The sequence below is a fragment of the Bufo gargarizans genome, chromosome 5 (assembly GCF_014858855.1).
Source record: "Bufo gargarizans isolate SCDJY-AF-19 chromosome 5, ASM1485885v1, whole genome shotgun sequence".
Classification (NCBI taxonomy): domain Eukaryota; kingdom Metazoa; phylum Chordata; class Amphibia; order Anura; family Bufonidae; genus Bufo; species Bufo gargarizans.
In genome coordinates, this window is record NC_058084.1 from 368,124,117 (window position 1) to 368,143,648 (window position 19,532).

The 19,532-nt window shown below is 45.1% G+C and overlaps 1 protein-coding gene across 4 annotated transcripts in view; it reads right to left on the bottom strand.

The window, feature by feature from the left end:
* The window catches only part of NEK10 (NIMA related kinase 10), a 259,563-nt gene that overhangs the window by 21,321 nt on the left and 218,710 nt on the right, over nucleotides 1-19,532 (bottom strand). The gene's annotated exons all lie outside the window — the stretch shown is intronic.

Below are 19,532 nucleotides of genomic sequence, written 5' to 3' on the forward strand. Positions count from 1 at the left end.
GCCTCAGAAACGTGAGTAACCACGCGCCTGTGTGAAGAACTAACCCCCTAAGACAGGAAGCCATCTTCAGGCTGTGCACTGAAAGTTCAATGCCTGTGTGCTACTGCCTCAGTCAGCAGAAGCATTACTCTGCATAGAAGCCAGCCACCTACTGAATGCTCCATAACTGTTACAGCCTTTACTGCCAGTGATTGCTGGTCTGTGCTGTGGACCCATTTCTCTAGTAATACCAGCTTATACAAGTTTTGCCTTTATTGGGGAGCCATAAGTACCTTCTGAACTGTGCAAGGACTGTGTATCATAGCTATATCAAGTCCCAAGGATTCAGCATTGTCAAGCTGTTTGGGTTGTGAATCCAATACCTGAATCTACTGAAATACTGTATATTCCTGCCTGTATAAAGTGATAGTGAACTGTGCACTGAGTTGAGCTATTCAGTCTGAACCAGTTGCAGCACTAGCTGGCTCATTGTCACAAATATCCAGCTCCTCAGCTCAGCCTGCTTACTAACAGAAGTCACTACCTACAGAGCTGAGCTCTGGCAGATTTCTAACAAGACACCAAAACTACAGCACTTGTCATTATGTCTGACAGAGATCCCACAGAGTTACCTGTATTTAATCAAGATAAAGCAGACTCCTTACTTTATTCTGCTCGTCCTGTTAGAGCCCCTCATCCATCCTTGAAGGCAAGGGAGGCTTATGAAGCAAGTAAGGAAGAAACATCTAGTAACCTGACTGCATTATGGGAGAAGACGTTAAAGGGTTTCTACCACTTGAATATCACATATTTGGTGTTCAGACACTAGCGATTCGCTAGTGTCTGTTCTTGCCTACAAGCTAATTATCACATTAATCCGGGCTGCCGATACCTCAAAAAAAGCACTTATATCTTTATGCAAATGAGCCTCTAGGTGCTATGCAGGCGTTTTTCTAAGCACCTAGAGGCTCCGTCTACCTTGCATTTTGCCGCCCTGCGCCTCGCTCCAGCACGCCCATCTCTCACTGTAATCGATCCTCCCCCTGCTTCAGCCTTCCGAAATCCCGCGCCTGCGCCGTCCGTCGCGGCATTCGGAGGCATTCGGCGCAGGCGCAGTCAATGTCTGACCGCTTGCTGCTGGGCTTCGTCTGTCCCACGGAGCTCTGTGACGTCATCGGCGCAGGCGCAGTTGAAATGTCTGAGCAGGGAGCGGTCAGACATTGACTGCGCCTGCGCCGAATGCCTCCGAATGCCGCGACGGACGGCGCAGGCGCGGGATTTCGGAAGGCTGAAGCAGGGGGAGGATCGATTACAGTGAGAGATGGGCGTGCTGGAGCGAGGCGCAGGGCGGCAAAATGCAAGGTAGACGGAGCCTCTAGGTGCTTAGAAAAACGCCTGCATAGCACCTAGAGGCTCATTTGCATAAAGATATAAGTGCTTTTTTTGAGGTATCGGCAGCCCGGATTAATGTGATAATTAGCTTGTAGGCAAGAACAGACACTAGCGAATCGCTAGTGTCTGAACACCAAATACAGACGTGGACAAAATTGTTGGTACCCTTTGGTCAATGAAAGAAAAAGTCACAATGGTCACAGAAATAACTTTAATCTGACAAAAGTAATAATAAATTAAAATTCTATAAATGTTAACCAATGAAAGTCAGACATTGTTTTTCAACCATGCTTCAACAGAATTATGTAAAAAAATAAACTCATGAAACAGGCATGGACAAAAATGATGGTACCCCTAGAAAACACAGAACATAATGTGACCAAAGGGACATGTTAATTCAAGGTGTGTCCACTAATTAGCATCACAGGTGTCTACAACCTTGTAATCAGCCATTGGGCCTATATATATGGCTCCAGGTAATCACTGTGTTGTTTGGTGATATGGTGTGTACCACACTCGACATGGACCAGAGGAAGCAAAGGAAAGAGCTGTCTCAAGAGATCAGAAAGAAAATTATAGACAAGCATGTTAAAGGTAAAGGCTATAAGACCATCTCCAAGCAACTAGATGTTCCTGTGAGTACAGTTGCACATATTATTCATAAGTTTAAGATCCATGGGACTGTAGCCAACCTCCCTGGACGTGGCCGCAGGAGGAAAATTGATGACAAATCTAAGAGACGGATAATCCGAATGGTAACAAAAGAGCCTAGAAAGACTTCTAAAGAGATTCAAGGTGAACTTCATGCTCAAGGAACATCAGTGTCAGATCGCACCATCCGTCGTTGTTTGAGCCAAAGTGGACTACATGGGAGACGACCAAGGAGGACACCATTGTTGAAAACGAATCATAAAAAAGCAAGACTGGAATATGCCAAACTACATGTTGACAAGCCACAAAGCTTCTGGGAGAATGTCCTGTGGACAGATGAGACAAAAATCGAAGTTTTTGCCAAGGCACATCAGCTGTATGTTCACAGACGAAAAAATGAAGCATATCAAGAAAAGAACACTGTCCCTACTGTGAAACATGGAGGAGGCTCTGTTATGTTCTGGGGCTGCTTTGCTGCGTCTGGCACAGGGTGTCTTGAATCTGTGCAGGGTACAATGAAATCTCAAGACTATCAAGGAATTCTAGAGAGAAATGTACTAGCCAGTGTCAGAAAGCTTGGTCTCAGTCGCAGGTCATGGGTCTTGCAACAGGACAATGACCCAAAACACACCGCTAAAAACACCCAAGAATGGCTAAGAGGAAAAAATTGGACTATTCTAAAGTGGCCTTCTATGAGCCCTGACCTCAATCCTATTGAGCATCTTTGGAAGGAGCTGAAACATGCAGTCTGGAAAAGGCACCCTTCAAACCGGACACAACTGGAGCAGTTTGCTCATGAGGAGTGGGCCAAAATACCTGCTGAGAGGTGCAGATGTCTCATTGACAGTTACAGGAAGCGTTTGATTGCAGTGATTGCCTCAAAAGGTTGCGCAACAAAATATTAAGTTAGGGGTACCATCATTTTTGTCCATGCCTGTTTCATGAGTTTATTTTTTTACATAATTCTGTTGAAGCATGGTTGAAAAACAATGTCTGACTTTCATTGGTTAACATTTATAGAATTTTAATTTATTATTACTTTTGTCAGATTAAAGTTATTTCTGTGACCATTGTGACTTTTTCTTTCATTGACCAAAGGGTACCAACAATTTTGTCCACGTCTGTATGTGATATTCAAGTGGTAGAAACCCTTTAAGTTGTATAACAGCCACTAATGAAACTAGCAACAATTCTGAGCAATTGAACACTGCTCTCTCAAGGGTTAAGAAGGCATTTGAGAACTATAAAATACTTTCTGAGAAGTACTATTCCCTATTGTCTCATTCCAACATAGAGGAAGCTGCACTGGAATTAAAAGACTTTACTTCTACTGACCAGCAGAGGCATAACACATATCTTGAAGCAAAGGCACAGATAAAAGGTAGATTAGCACAGCTACATAAAACTACATCCGGTAAATCTGCTTCTTCCAGACACTCAGGAAAATCATCTAGATCTGCCCGCTTCTATCATAAATCCTCTTCTAAGTCACTGCGGTCCTGCTCTGTAAGGTCAACACTGAGCGACCAAATAGTCAAAGCTTGCCAGAAGGTTGCAGCAGCCCAGGTTCAAGCCGCCTGTTCTGAAAGAGAAGCAGCCATCAAAGCAGAAGCTAAACGCATTCAAGCAGAAACAGAGGCTCAGCTAGAAATCCTTCAGAAGAATAAAGAAAAAGAAGTAGCCTAAGGCTGCTTTCACACTAGCGTTCGGTATTCCGTTCGTGAGCTCCGTTTGAAGGAGCTCACGAGCGGACCCGAACGCAGCCGTCCACCCCTGATGCAGTCTGAATGGAGGCGGATCCGCTCAGACTGCATCAGTCTGGTGGCGTTCAGCCTCCGCTCCGCTCGCCTCCGCACGGACAGGCGGACAGCTGAACGCTGCTTGCAGCGTTCGGGTGTCCGCCTGGCCGTGCGGAGGCGTGCGGATCCGTCCAGACTTACAATGTAAGTCAATGGGGACGGATCCGTTTGAAGATGCCACAATGTGGCTCAATCTTCAAGCGGATCCGTCCCCCATTGACTTTACATTGAAAGTCTGGACGGATCCGTCCCAGGCTATTTCCACACTTAGCTTTTTTTTGCTAAAATAATGCAGACGGATCCGTACTGAACGGAGCCTCCGTCTGCATTATTATGGGCGGATCCGTTCTGAACGGATCCGCCCGAACGCTAGTGTGAAAGTAGCCTTAGCTGAATTATCTGTCTTGGAACAAGCCCTATTGGAAGAAGAAGGAGCAGCTTGTCCCAGCTTGGCTGCATGTCAAGACCCTGTCAAAAGGACCCTACAGTTTGTCTTAACCCAGAACCACGACAATACGATCCCACCTACAATTGGAGATTCTTCTCATAATCAACCAGCGAGTGGATCAGAAAGCAACGTGTTGCCAAACCAAGCTGGTCAACTACACACACCTACTAACAGAGACACTCTACAACTACCGCATGTCACAAAATCAAGTGAATCAACATACACAGCTCATGTGCCACCACAACCCTATGTGAATAGAGATTACAAGGGCACAGCAGAAGACTACAGAATGACCTCTATACCCCCTGTGATACAGCTCTCTTCAACTTCAAATACTCAGAGACCTTCAGACGACAGACCCTTACCTAGTTTGAACCCATCTGCAACACCTTTCTCTCCACCTACCAGCCAACATCTGATACCAACCATGGTCCAAGTCGGCGCACCATCAGTATCCCCTGTGGCTATAAAAACCGAAAGCACTGACGCTGCAGAGTTCAGCAAGTATATGATTCGACGAGAGTTGATTACAATTGGACTGTCTAGATTTGATGACCGCCCAGAGAACTACAGAAGATGGAGATCTACATTTAAGGCGGTAACCAAGAACTTGGACATTGAACCTCAAGCAGAACTCGACTTACTATTAAAGTGGTTGGGGCGTCAATCTTCAGAACAAGTAAAGATACTTAAATCTGTTTACATTTATAACTTTAAAGCAGGCCTTGATGCTGCCTGGGAACATCTGGAACAAGACTATGGGAGTCCCGAAGTCATTGAATCTGCCTTATTCCAGAGACTAAACGACTTTCCTAAGATCTCTGTTAAGGACAATCATAAGCTTAGAGAGTTAGGTGACCTCCTTCATGAACTTTAAATTGCTAAGTTAGATCCTAGTTTACCAGGTCTTAGCTATTCAGACACTGCTCAGGGCGTAAATCCTATTGTAGCAAAGTTGCCTAGTCATCTTCAGGGAAAGTAGACTAGTGTAGGATCAAAGTATAAGTATGAACATCATGTTTCCTTCCCTCCCTTTTTTTATTTTGCAGAGTTGGTGCGGAAGGTTGCAACATCCAAGAATGACCCAAGCTTCTTCTAACCAGATACAACCACCATTCCTTTAACTACTTCAAGGGGTATTGCCACCAACAGTAAATTTAAGAATTTAAAGCATCCTATTGCCGTGAGGAAGACCTTGATAGCATCCAACGTCTTGGCTACAGACATTAAGGCAAGCAATCTTAATCAACAGTGTTCTATTCATAATGTGCCACATCCTCTCTCCAAATGTCGTGCATTCAAGGACAAGCCTATTAAAGAACGCAAGTAATTTCTCAAAGAGCATAATATCTGTTTCAAGTGTTGTGCATCCTCTGATCATTTAGCTAGAGATTGTAAGATCGCCATCAGATGTTCCCTGTGTAACAGTGCCAAACATGTGGACGTTCTTCATTCAGACCTGTTCAAAAGGAAAGCTTCACCCGGCAGCAACCCCAAGACTATATCAGATGATGGCGGGGAGAGAACTGAGCAATGTGCCAACCCCGTAACTACAAGATGTACAGAGGTATGTGGAGAAGGGCTTCATAGCGAGTCTTGTAGCAAGATATGTCTTGTAAGGGTTTTCCCTGAAAGATGTCCACAAAATTCCATAAAAATGTATGCCATACTCGATGATCAGAGCAATCGCTCATTTGCAAGTACAGAATTCTTTGACCTATTCAACATTCATGGAGAGACCTGGTCCTATACCTTGCGGACATGTGCAGGAAAGATCAATACTTCTGGAAGAAGAGCCAATGGCTTCATAGTGGAATCAGAATATGAAGACATAGAGTTTCCTCTTCCAACTCTAATCGAATGTGATCAGCTACCGAACAATAGAGAAGAAATCCCCACACCAGAGGTTGCACGTGACAAGGATGTTAAGATTTTGATTCTACTAGGGAGAGGCCACAGATCCTAGCACACATACATGGCTTCTGAGCCTAGCTGCCTATTTAAGGACAGCCAGGTATTGCCAAACCCCGGAACGGCACCTTGAAATCCGGTCCGGTATTTGACCTCACCTGGCTGTAAATCAACCCAGCAACACATGCTGGGAGGAAAATACCTGTTTTCCCAGACCAAACCTCTTACGTAATGGAAACCACCCATAAATGACCCCATTTTAGAAACTACACCCCTCATATTATTCAAAACTGATGTTACAAACTTTGTTAACCCTTGAGGTTTTCCACAAGAATTAAAGGAAAATGGAGGTGAAATTTCAAAATTTCACTTTTTTGGTAGATTTTTTTTATGTTAATCTATTTCTTGCAACACAGCAAGGGTTAACAGCAAAGTAAACCTTAATATGCAATACTCTGATTCTGCAGTTTACAGAAATACCTCATATGTGGCGGTAAACTGCTCTATGGGCACATGCCAGTTGTCAGAAGGAAAGCAGCGATATATGGCTTTTGGAGGCAGATTTTGCTAAAATGGTTTTTAGGCACCATCATGTATTTGAAGAAACCCTGACGTACCCCTACAGTGGAAAGGTTTCATTTCTTCTAATAAAATGTTGCACATTTTTCATTTTGACAAGGGGTAACAGGAGAAAAAGCACCCCATAATTTGTTACCCATTTTCTCCTGAATACATCAACATGTGTGGTAAACTGGGCTCACGGCAGGATTAAGAATAGAAGGAGCGCCATATGGCTTTTCCAGCGCAGATTTTGATGGATTGGTTTATGGGTGCCATTGTTTTTTATTTTGAGTGATTGTCTTATGTGGGGGCTAATTTTTTTGCGGGATGAGGTGACGTTTTCATTGGTACCATTTTAGGGTACATGAGACTTTTTGATCACTTGGTATTACACTTTTTGTGAGAAAAGGTGACAAAAAATGGCATAGTTTTTTTAGTTTTTTTTTTACAGCATTCACTTGAAGGGTCATCTAATGTCATATTTTTATAGAGCAGGTTGTTAAGGACTCAGCGATACCTAATGTATCTATTTTTTGTTGTTGTTGTTTTACACAGTAAAAGCCTTTTTGTGTTGCCATTTTCTGAAAGTTGATGGCGTTGACCTGATGGGGTGGATTGTGTAATATTTTTATAGAGCTGGTGGATACAGACACGTCGATACCTAGTATGTCTACATTTCGTTTTTCTCTATCTTTTACAATTTTTTTTTCACTTTATTTTGGAAAAAGGATGTTTTTTTTAACTTGAAACTTAAAAAAATTTCTGCAAACCTTTTTTTTTTTTTTTCACTTTCTTTTTGTCCCGTCCCACTCTGGGACTTTAACTTTTGGGGGCCTGATACCCTGTGCAATGCATTACAATACTTCTGTATTGTAATGCATTGGCTGTAAGTGTATTACCACTGTAATACACTTCAACCAGCTTGCCTGTGAGATCCAGGGGGTTGGATCTCACAGGCATACAGAGATAGCAGCCACGATGCCTAAGGAAGGTATCGGGCTGCTGTCCAAGCCATCGGGTACCCGTCACAGCAGCGCAGGGATGGGTGCTCCCTCCCTGCACGGACATCGCACATGTAGGGTTAACCGATTCCAGCGCATACAGCAGGGGTCAAGCTATTAGTTACTGCCATACCCCCGCAGCTGATCGGGTGGCTCTGGTAGCGAACAGGTTAAATAGCTGTTTTTCTTGTTGATTTGAGGCTCTGTTCCTGAGTTATTATGCTTTTCCTAATATGTAAATTAGGCCTTTGGTACAATGAGGGTGTTACCATTGCTTTCATTGCATCCAAACACCACCCCTTTCTGTGGCCAGCCCCTCCCTTGCTGCTGCCAGCCAGGCAGTGGTAAAGGTGTGGAGCTTAGGTGCAACAAGAGCAGTGGTCATGCGCTTGCTGCAACAAACGCCTAATTTGAATATTAGGAGAAAGAATCATAAATCGGGGATGGAGCCTCTGTTCAACAAAAGAAAACCAGCACTTTAATCAGATGAACCACAGCTATGTGTTTATGCAAACAGTTATATAGGGAGGTCACTGGTGACAGATTCCCTTTAGTAATACGATCAGCGAGGTTAATACAAAACGTATTTATAACCAATTACCATAAATTCTGTGAAAAAACATGTGGCCATAAAAGTGACAGCATTTTTCTAAAAAGATTGCTAAGAATGAATTGTTCATTGATTGTCTATTGTTAACGGCTGGGCGGCTATTAACAATAAGCAAGCAACAACTGACAATACATTTTTAATGATCTATTAGAAATGTGCTTCAGCTTGCATAGGTACATAGTGTTTATCACACCGCGGCCCCGACTCGAGTGCCTACCGCCGCCATGTCTAGTTCTGCCATAAGTGTACTTCTTGTGCGCAGTTTTGTTTGGTTCTAACCCCACACTGGGATCATGTGCCCAATGTATGCCACGTGATCCAGGAAGTTGCGGCCGCGCAAGACAGGCACATCTCGGATAACCCCTTTAAACTTCCAAGTGCTATTCAAGCGGTTATCCCATGACTAATGTAAAAAATTAACATCAGAAGACATCATATAGTACATGACAACATCTTTCTAACAGTCCTGTACCTCACATGGATCCAGAGATCTTCCCATTCATTGCTCTGCTACATTTATATCAGGCTGGCAGCTCAAGGGGAGTGTCTTTTCTGCTGCAGCTCAGGGGGCATGTCCATGCTCTCCCTATCACAACTCAGAAGGTAGCTGAAGGATATAACTGAGCATGTGCGGCCCTCTCAGTAAGAAGGTCAAAAATAAGAAAAGTACTAACAGCAGGGGGCGCTGTACAGATACATTTTATTGAATAATTCACTGGCTGTGCTAAATTTTTAATTACATGAAATTACAAAAGTATTCAGATCCAGGTGCTAGTTTGAACACTGTAGAATATTTTTTGTGGGACAACCCCTTTAAATAACTCCCCCATTTAGCTTACCTGCTCCCGGATGCTCAGTTCCAGCTCTGTGGGTCCACAGCTGCTTTCACTGCACTTCGGTCCCCAAATGTAAACTTCCAGCAAAGGCAGGAGTCAAATGCACTACTGCAGCCAATGACATGCCCCGCCCCCCCCCCCCTACAGCAGAATATGATTGCAGTGAGTAAGGTGATGCATCAGGGAGCAGTATTCATCCCCTGAAAGGTCTTGCTGGGTAGTGGGTTATTTAACCACTTCAGCCCCGCTAGCTGAAACCCCCTTCATGACCAGAGCACTTTTTACACTTCGCACTACACTACTTTCACCGTTTATCGCTCGGTCATGCAACTTACCACCCAAATGAATTTTACCTCCTTTTCTTCTCACTAATGGAGCTTTCATTTGGTGGTATTTTATTGCTGCTGACATTTTTACTTTTTTTGTTATTAATCGAAATGTAACGATTTTTTTGCAAAAAAATGACATTTTTCACTTTCAAGTAAAAAAGAGGGTTAAGCAGCACTCCAGGTCCCAATATAGGGACAGTTGCCAATAGAAACCTGGATAGGTTGGTGCTCGCGGATCAGGATCCTGGCTAGGGGTCCCATAAGTGTACAAATAAAAAAAAAATCCACAGCACTCCTCAGTTCTGGTGAATAAGCTGGTTACTTTATTGGTAACAGCAGCATTGGAATAGCAACGTTTCAACCATCTCTGGTCTTTATCAAGTTATGAAATCATATAGTGACATGTGCCTTTAAATAGTGGTTCAATGGGTGTGTCTCCCATCAATAGAGCAACAAAAATCAACATGTGAGATAACTTCAGTGTTAGGGTTCAGCCTATCAAGTGGTTCAGTGTAGTTAATTGAATCATTAACATATCGTTTATACATAAAATCACATAATACTTACTGATGGGGGAGGGACCATGTGAAAACCGCGCTCAGTCAGGAGGTGAAATGGCGCCAAAAACCGGCATGTTCCGATTCCATATGCGCCTGCGCCGAGTCCCCACATCCACAGGGGGAGGGATTCTAAGGCGGCCAATAGAAAAATCGGGTGCCCGTGACGTCTGCTGTTGCCGGGGGCGGGGGGCAGATCCCAGTGAAGGGAATGTCCTCCGGCCGCGGCGCCAATCAGAGCACAGGCACTGATGACGTCTATTGTTGCTGGGGAGAGTCAGCAGTCCCGAGCAGAGCTCGGATCGCTTCCCCTTCACAGCAACTGCAATTGTCATACATATATATGCAACTGGGGGAGAACCGGGGGGAGCATCTTCAGCCTGAGGATCCCATCTGGCTGGAATTGTTGTTTAGACAATTCCAGCTGTCACTTGGGTGTCCGTACTAGGCTGTGGCCCCTACATGGACGTGGCCAACACTAGGTTAGCCATCAGTCCCTATAGCAGGGGCCACAGTCCGACATTCATACATCCCCTATCTGTATACAGAATAAACCACAAAATTCCTTGAGTGTGTTCATTCTGTGACAGGGGTTGCTTAACATGGTAGTGTCCCCCCGGCCGCTCATTATTCAGATGGCGACCGGGGGTGACACCACCCTGTTCATACATACTCATTAGAGGGCTGCTAATGCATCAGACTTACCCCCGCGGTTCCCGTGTAGCTGCTGAAGAAGTATGGCAGTGATAGAGGTCTTGGTCATTGTGGAATCTGTGTAGGCGCAGCTGGAGTGGTAGTCGGATGGAGAAACTAATAAGACCTGGTTTCACATGGAGGACCCCCTGTAAGGTAAAGGTGAAAAAGGTGACTGAAGTGATTAAAATAAACACAACAATTATCTATTGTTGGGCACTCTACTTATGATAAAATCGTCCGTAGCAAAGTCATGAATAGAGATTGGGCAGGACATAACCTGGGGAAAAAAATGTTAATGTAAGAAGATGCTCAAATTAAAGTCCCTATTGAGTCCCTTCGGTTCCAGCGTATCAAGTCTATGGATCCATTTTAGTTCTAATTTCTTAAGTTGGGTCTCTCGGTCCCCACCTCTCCTCAGTTGTGGGACTCCATCGATGACTTGAAATCTCAACTGTGAGATATTATGTCCGGTTTTTACAAAATGTTCTGGGACAGGTAGTTCAAGAACGTGTTTGCGTATCTTGGATTTATGTTGCGTAAGTCTTTTTTTGATCTCCTGTGTGGTCTCGCCCACATATAGTAGTCCGCAGGGACATTGTAAAATATAGATGACAAATGATGAGTTGCATGTGTATAGCTGTTTAATACGGTATCTAGTACCTGTCCGTGGGTGTACAAATGTATTACCTTTCATCATGCTGTTGCAATGGCAACATCCTAGACAAGGGAAGCTGCCCGTTCTTTTATTTTGTTAGTTTTGGGGTATGTGCATCTGCATGTACTAACCTGTCTCGTAGGTTCGCTCCCCTTTTGTAGGAAAGTAGGGGGGGGTTCTGGAACTCAGGAGTTTCTGGGAAGGCCTGGGTTAAGAGTTTCCAGTTCTTTTTAATGATGGATGAGATTTGGTTGCTCAGGGGGGTATATGTAGATACAAATGGTATTTTTTTAAGTTGTTCTCTAGGTTTTCTTTTTTCAATCAGTTCCCGTCTGGACATACACTGTACTCTGTCTTTATGTTTTAGGACCAGTTTAGGGGGATACCCTCTCTCCGTGAATTTTTGTGTCATTTCTTTTAGTCGGGTATGTGTATTCTGTTCCTTACTCACTATCCTCCTAACCCGTAGGAACTGGCTATATGGGAGAGACTTTACCATTCCGCGCGTGTGTGCACTGTCAAAACGCAGGAGGTTGTTTCTGTCAGTTTCCTTGCGGAATAAATCTGTTTGTAAAGTGGTGTTTTCAGTATATACCCTTACATCCAGGAATTGAAGTCGTTCAGTTGAGTATACTTTTGTAAATTGTAATTCCTGGTGTATCCCATTGAGGTAGTCATTGAATCTCTGCAGTTGTGGTACTGGAACCGAAGGGACTCAATAGGGACTTTAATTTGAGCATCTTCTTACATTAACATTTTTTCCCCAGGTTATGTCCTGCCCAATCTCTATTCATGACTTTGCTACGGACGATTTTATCATAAGTAGAGTGCCCAACAATAGATAATTGTTGTGTTTATTTTAATCACTTCAGTCACCTTTTTCACCTTTACCTTACAGGGGGTCCTCCATGTGAAACCAGGTCTTATTAGTTTCTCCATCCGACTACCACTCCAGCTGCGCCTACACAGATTCCACAATGACCAAGACCTCTATCACTGCCATACTTCTTCAGCAGCTACACGGGAACCGCGGGGGTAAGTCTGATGCATTAGCAGCCCTCTAATGAGTATGTATGAACAGGGTGGTGTCACCCCCGGTCGCCATCTGAATAATGAGCGGCCGGGGGGACACTACCATGTTAAGCAACCCCTGTCACAGAATGAACACACTCAAGGAATTTTGTGGTTTATTCTGTATACAGATAGGGGATGTATGAATGTCGGACTGTGGCCCCTGCTATAGGGACTGATGGCTAACCTAGTGTTGGCCACGTCCATGTAGGGGCCACAGCCTAGTACGGACACCCAAGTGACAGCTGGAATTGTCTAAACAACAATTCCAGCCAGATGGGATCCTCAGGCTGAAGATGCTCCCCCCGGTTCTCCCCCAGTTGCATATATATGTATGACAATTGCAGTTGCTGTGAAGGGGAAGCGATCCGAGCTCTGCTCGGGACTGCTGACTCTCCCCAGCAACAATAGACGTCATCAGTGCCTGTGCTCTGATTGGCGCCGCGGCCGGAGGACATTCCCTTCACTGGGATCTGCCCCCCGCCCCCGGCAACAGCAGACGTCACGGGCACCCGATTTTTCTATTGGCCGCCTTAGAATCCCTCCCCCTGTGGATGTGGGGACTCGGCGCAGGCGCATATGGAATCGGAACATGCCGGTTTTTGGCGCCATTTCACCTCCTGACTGAGCGCGGTTTTCACATGGTCCCTCCCCCATCAGTAAGTATTATGTGATTTTATGTATAAACGATATGTTAATGATTCAATTAACTACACTGAACCACTTGATAGGCTGAACCCTAACACTGAAGTTATCTCACATGTTGATTTTTGTTGCTCTATTGATGGGAGACACACCCATTGAACCACTATTTAAAGGCACATGTCACTATATGATTTCATAGCTTGATAAAGACCAGAGATGGTTGAAACGTTGCTATTCCAATGCTGCTGTTACCAATAAAGTAACCAGCTTATTCACCAGAACTGAGGAGTGCTGTGGATTTTCTTTTTTATTTTTCACTTTCAGCTGTAAAATTTTGCAAAAAAAACGACATCCATATATAAATTTTTCGCTAAATTTATAGTTCTACATGTCTTTGATAAAAAAAAAATGTTTGGGCAAAAAAAAAATGGTTTGGGTAAAAGTTATAGCGTTTACAAACTATGGTACAAAAATGTGAATTTCCGCTTTTTGAAGCAGCTCTGACTTTCTGAGCACCTGTCATGTTTCCTGAGGTTCTACAATGCCCAGACAGTAGAAAAACCCCAAAAATGACCCCATTTCGGAAAGTAGACACCCTAAGGTATTCGCTGATGGGCATAGTGAGTTCATAGAACTTTTTATTTTTTGTCACAAGTTAGCGGAAAATGATGATGATTTTTTATTTTTATTTTTTTCTTACAAAGTCTCATATTCCACTAACTTGCGACAAAAAATAAAAAATTCTAGGAACTCGCCATGCCCCTCACGGAATACCTTGGGGTGTCTTCTTTCCAAAATGGGGTCACTTGTGGGGTAGTTATACTGCCCTGGCAATTTAGGGGCCCAAATGTGTGAGAAGAACTTTGCAATCAAAATGTGTAAAAAATGACCGGTGAAATCCGAAAGGTGCACTTTGGAATATGTGCCCCTTTGCCCACCTTGGCTGCAAAAAAGTGTCACACATCTGGTATCGCCGTACTCAGGAGAAGTTGGGGAATGTGTTTTGGCATGTCATTTTACATATACCCATGCTGGGTGAGAGAAATATCTTGGCAAAAGACAACTTTTCCCATTTTTTTATACAAAGTTGGCATTTGACCAAGATATTTTTCTCACCCAGCATGGGTATATGTAAAATGACACCCCAAAACACATTCCCCAACTTCTCCTGAGTACGGCGATACAGCATGTGTGACACTTTTTTGCAGCCAAGATGGGCAAAGGGGCACATATTCCAAAGTGCACCTTTCGGATTTCGCAGGCCATTTTTTACACATTTTGATTGCAAGGTACTTCTCACACATTTGGGCCCCTAAATTGCCAGGGCAGTATAACTACGCCACAAGTGACCCCATTTTGGAAAGAAGACACCCCAAGGTATTCCGTGAGGGGCACGGCGAGTTCCTAGAATTTTTTATTTTTTGTCGCAAGTTAGTGGAATATGAGACTTTGTAAGGAAAAAAGAAAAAAAAAGAAAAATCATCATTTTCCGCTAACTTGTGACAAAAAATAAAAAATTCTAGGAACTCGCCGTGCCCCTCACGGAATACCTTGGGGTGTCTTCTTTCCAAAATGGGGTCACTTGTGGCGTAGTTATACTGCCCTGGCAATTTAGGGGCCCAAATGTGTGAGAAGTACCTTGCAATCAAAATCTGTAAAAAATGGCCTGTGAAATCCGAAAGGTGCTCTTTGGAATATGTGCCCCTTTGCCCACCTTGGCTGCAAAAAAGTGTCACACATCTGGTATCGCCGTACTCAGGAGAAGTTGGGCAATGTGTTTTGGGGTGTCATTTTACATATAACCATGCTGGGTGAGAGAAATATCTTGGCAAAAGATAACTTTTCCCATTTTTTTATACAAAGTTGGCATTTGACCAAGATGTTTATCTCACCCAGCATGGGTATATGTAAACTGACACCCCAAAACACATTCCCCAACTTCTCCTGAGTACGGCGATACCACATGTGTGACACTTTTTTGCAGCCTACATGCGCAAAGGTGCCCAAATTCCTTTTAGGAGCATTTTTAGACATTTGGATCCCAGACTTCTTCTCACACTTTCGGGCCCCTAAAAAGCCAGGGCAGTATAAATACCCCACATGTGACCCCACTTTGGAAAGAAGACACCCCAAGGTATTCAATGAGGGGCATGGCGAGTTCATAGAAATTATTTTTTTTTTGCATAAGTTAGCGGATATTGATTTTTTTTGTTTTTTTCTCACAAAGTCTCACTTTCCGCTAACTTAGGACAAAAATTTCAATCTTTCATGGACTCAATATGCCCCTCACGGAATACCTTGGGGTGTCTTCTTTCCGAAATGGGGTCACATGTGGGGTATTTATACTGCCCTGGCTTTTTAGGGGCCCTAAAGCGTGAGAAGAAGTCTGGAATATAAATGTCTAAAAATGTTTACGCATTTGGATTCCGTGAGGGGTATGGTGAGTTCATGTGAGATTTTATTTTTTGACACAAGTTAGTGGAATATGAGACTTTGTAAGAAAAAACAAAAACAAAAACAAACAAAAAATTTCAGCTAACTTGGGCCAAAAAAATGTCTGAATGGAGCCTTACAGGGGGGGTGATCAATGACAGGGGGGTGATCAATGACAGGGGGGTAATCACCCATATAGACTCCCGGATCACCCCCCTGTCATTGATCACCCCCCTGTAAGGCTCCATTCAGACGTCCGTATGATTTTTACGGATCCATGGATACATGGATCGGATCTGCAAAACACATGCGGACGTCTGAATGGAGCCTTACAGGGGGGTGATCAATGACAGGCGGGTGATCAATGACAGGGGGTGATCAGGGAGTGTATATGGGTGATCACCCGCCTGTCATTGATCACCCCCCTGTAAGGCTCCATTCAGACGTCCGCATGTGTTTTGCGGATCCGATCCATGTATCCATGGATCCGTAAAAATCATGCGGACGTCTGAATGGAGCCTTACAGGGGGGTGATCAATGACAGGGGGTGATCAGGGAGTGTATATGGGTGATCACCCGCCTGTCATTGATCACCCCCCTGTAAGGCTCCATTCAGACGTCCGCATGTGTTTTGCGGATCCGATCCATGTATCCATGGATCCGTAAAAATCATACGGACGTCTGAATGGAGCCTTACAGGGGGGTGATCAATGACAGGGGGGTGATCAATGACAGGGGGTGATCAGGGAGTGTATATGGGTGATCACCCGCCTGTCATTGATCACCCCCCCCTGTAAGGCTCCATTCAGACGTCCGCATGTGTTTTGCGGATCCGAACCATGTATCCGTGGATCCGTAAAAATCATACGGACGTCTGAACGGAGCCTGACAGGGGGGTGATCAATGACAGGGGGGTGATCAATGACAGGGGGGTGATCAGGGAGTTTATATGGGGTGATCATGGGTGATCAGGGGTTTATAAGGGGTTAATAAGTGACGGGGGGGGGGTGTAGTGTAGTGTGGTGTTTGGTGCGACTGTACTGAGCTACCTGAGTCCTCTGGTGGTCGATCCTAACAAAAGGGACCACCAGAGGACCAGGTAGCAGGTATATTAGACGCTGTTATCAAAACAGCATCTAATATACCTGTTAGGGGTTAAAAAATTCGGATCTCCAGCCTGCCAGCGAGCGATCGCCGCTGGCAGGCTGGAGATCCACTCGCTTACCTTCCGTTCCTGGGAGCGCGCGCGCCTGTGTGCGCGCGTTCACAGGAAATCCCGGCCCTCGCGAGATGACGCGTATATGCGTCGTTGAGCGCAGGGCTGCCGCCTCCGGACCGCACATCTGCGTTAGGCGGTCCGGAGGCGGTTAAAAAGCATTTGGAAGTTGGACAAGTAGGATGTGCCATTTTGAGGTTTTTATGCAGTTTTTGAAGACAGAACTAGGAGAGGAAAAAAATCTGCATCATGTACATGAGAATTTCAAATTATCATAGAATACAATGTACATGACCCACGATGTGGATTTTCCACACGCAAATCCGCGCGCAATTTTGATTGTGTGCATTTAGACTTAGGATATCTATAGAAGTGCACATTTCAAAACAGAAATTCCAAACGTTTCTTCATTCGGATTTCTGTGCATTTCCACATCAAATCTGCACCCAAAACCGCATGTATTACTTGTGTTTTTTAGGGCTGATTTGATGTAATGAAATAAGATGCTAATGAAATAAGAGCTCCCATCAACAAGCAGCAACCAATAAGGCTACTTTCACACTAGCGTTCGTCGGTCCGCTCGTGAGCTCCGTTTGAAGGGGCTCACGAGCGGACCCGAACGCAGCCGTCCAGCCCTGATGCAGTCTGAATGGAGCGGACCCGCTCAGACTGCATCAGTCTGGCGGCGTTCAGCCTCCGCTCCGCTCGCCTCCGCACGGACAGGCGGACAGCTGAACGCTGCTTGCAGCGTTCGGGTGTCCGCCTGGCCGTGCGGAGGCGTGCGGATCCGTGCGGATCCGTGCGGATCCGTCCAGACTTACAATGTAAGTCAATGGGGACGGATCCGTTTGAAGATGCCACAATGTGGCTCAATCTTCAAGCGGATCCGTCCCCCATTGACTTTACATTGAAAGTCTGGACGGATCCGTCCGAGGCTATTTTCACACTTAGCTTTTTTTTTGCCATTTTAATGCAGACGGATCCGTTCTGAACGGAGCCTCCATCTGCATTATTATGAGCGGATCCGTTCAGAACGGATCCGCCCGAACGCTAGTGTGAAAGTAGCCTTAGCATGTATTTCTTTAGCAAATTGCCAGCACTTGGGCTGTTGGCTGCTGCATTTTGGTCAAGGCTCGACTGTGAGCCACCCGCTATGTGGAACACCACCATAATAGCACACTTAGGCTACAATCACACGAACGTATTTTGTCCATTGTCCATTGTGTTTTGTTTTTTTGCGGATTGGATGAGGACCCATTCATTTCAATGGGTCCGCAAAAAATGCGGACAAGGATTGGCATTGTTACAATAGATCCACCAAAAAATGGATGCAATACGGACGTCATCCGTTTTTTTTTGTTTTTTTTTTGCAGATCCGTATTTTGCAGACCCCAAAACACATACAGTCGTGTGAATGCAGCCTTAGGGTCCATTCACATGTCCGCATCCGTTCCGCTATTTTGTGGAACGGGTGTAGACCCATTCATTTTCAATGGAACTGCACTGTGTGCTGTCTGCATCCGCACTTCCGTTCCGCGGCCCCGCAAAAAAATAGAACATGTCCTATTCTTGTCTGCTGCCACGGACAAGAAAAAAATTTCTATTATAGTGCCGGCTATATGCGGTCCGCAGAACACAGCTACTATCACCCAAACTCACAGCATAATAATGACTTATGATGCTGTGAGTTTGGGAGAGAAAAGCAATCTTTGATTTGGGAAAAGCAGCCGTCACATAGAGCGTGTTCAGTCCAGGGAGATTAACCTTAGAAGACACCTAATTAGCCATATGGAACTCATTGATGTGCCGTAAAGGTGTACCGTATTTTTCGCCCCATAAGACGCACTTTTTCTTCCCCAAAATGGGGGAGAAATGCCCCTGCGTCTTATGGGGCAAATGCTTGCAGTTTTACATCGCAAGCTGCGATGTAGGAGCGAGCGGGTACTCGGGGAGGGACTGGGAGGAGGATCTGGGGGCTGGCAATAGCGGCGGGGCGGTGCAGTCAGTGTAGTATAGCCCCGCCTCTCCGGTATACTAATATAAGATGTCATATTCAATTAATAGTTATTAAACATGCCCCCTCACTCCTATTACTACCTTACATCCTAATCGCTTCTGTAGAATTCAGGCAGGCAGGCCGGGCGGGCGGCAGCGTAACTCTTGTCACGTGCCTGCGCCGCCTACTATATGAATGAAGCAGGCGGCGCAGGCAAGTGACGTCAGTGAGAGACGCGCCGGCTGCCCGGCCTGCCTGCCTGAATTCTACATAAGCGATTAGGATGTAAGGTAGTAATAGGAGTGAGGGGGCATGTTTAATAACTATTAATTGAATATGACATCTTATATTTGTATACTGGAGCAACGGAGGCGGCGGGGAGGGGGGGGGATCTGTGGATGGCACAGTTATGGGGTGGGGGGTCTGTGGATGGCACTGTTATGGGCCGGGGGGTCTGTGGATGGCACTGTTATGGGCCGGGGGGTCTGTGGATGGCACATATATAACAATGCCACCCACAGATCCCCCCTCTAACAGTGCCATCCACAGATCCCCCCCTGTAACAGTGCCATCCACAGATCCCACCCTTGTAACAGTGCCAGCCACGGATCCCCCCCTGTAACAGTGCCGGCCACAGATCCCCCCTGTAACAGTGCAAGACACAGATCCCCCTGTAACAGTGCAAGCCACAGATCCCCCCCATAACAGTGTCCGTCATCCACAGATCCCCCCATAACAGTGTCCGT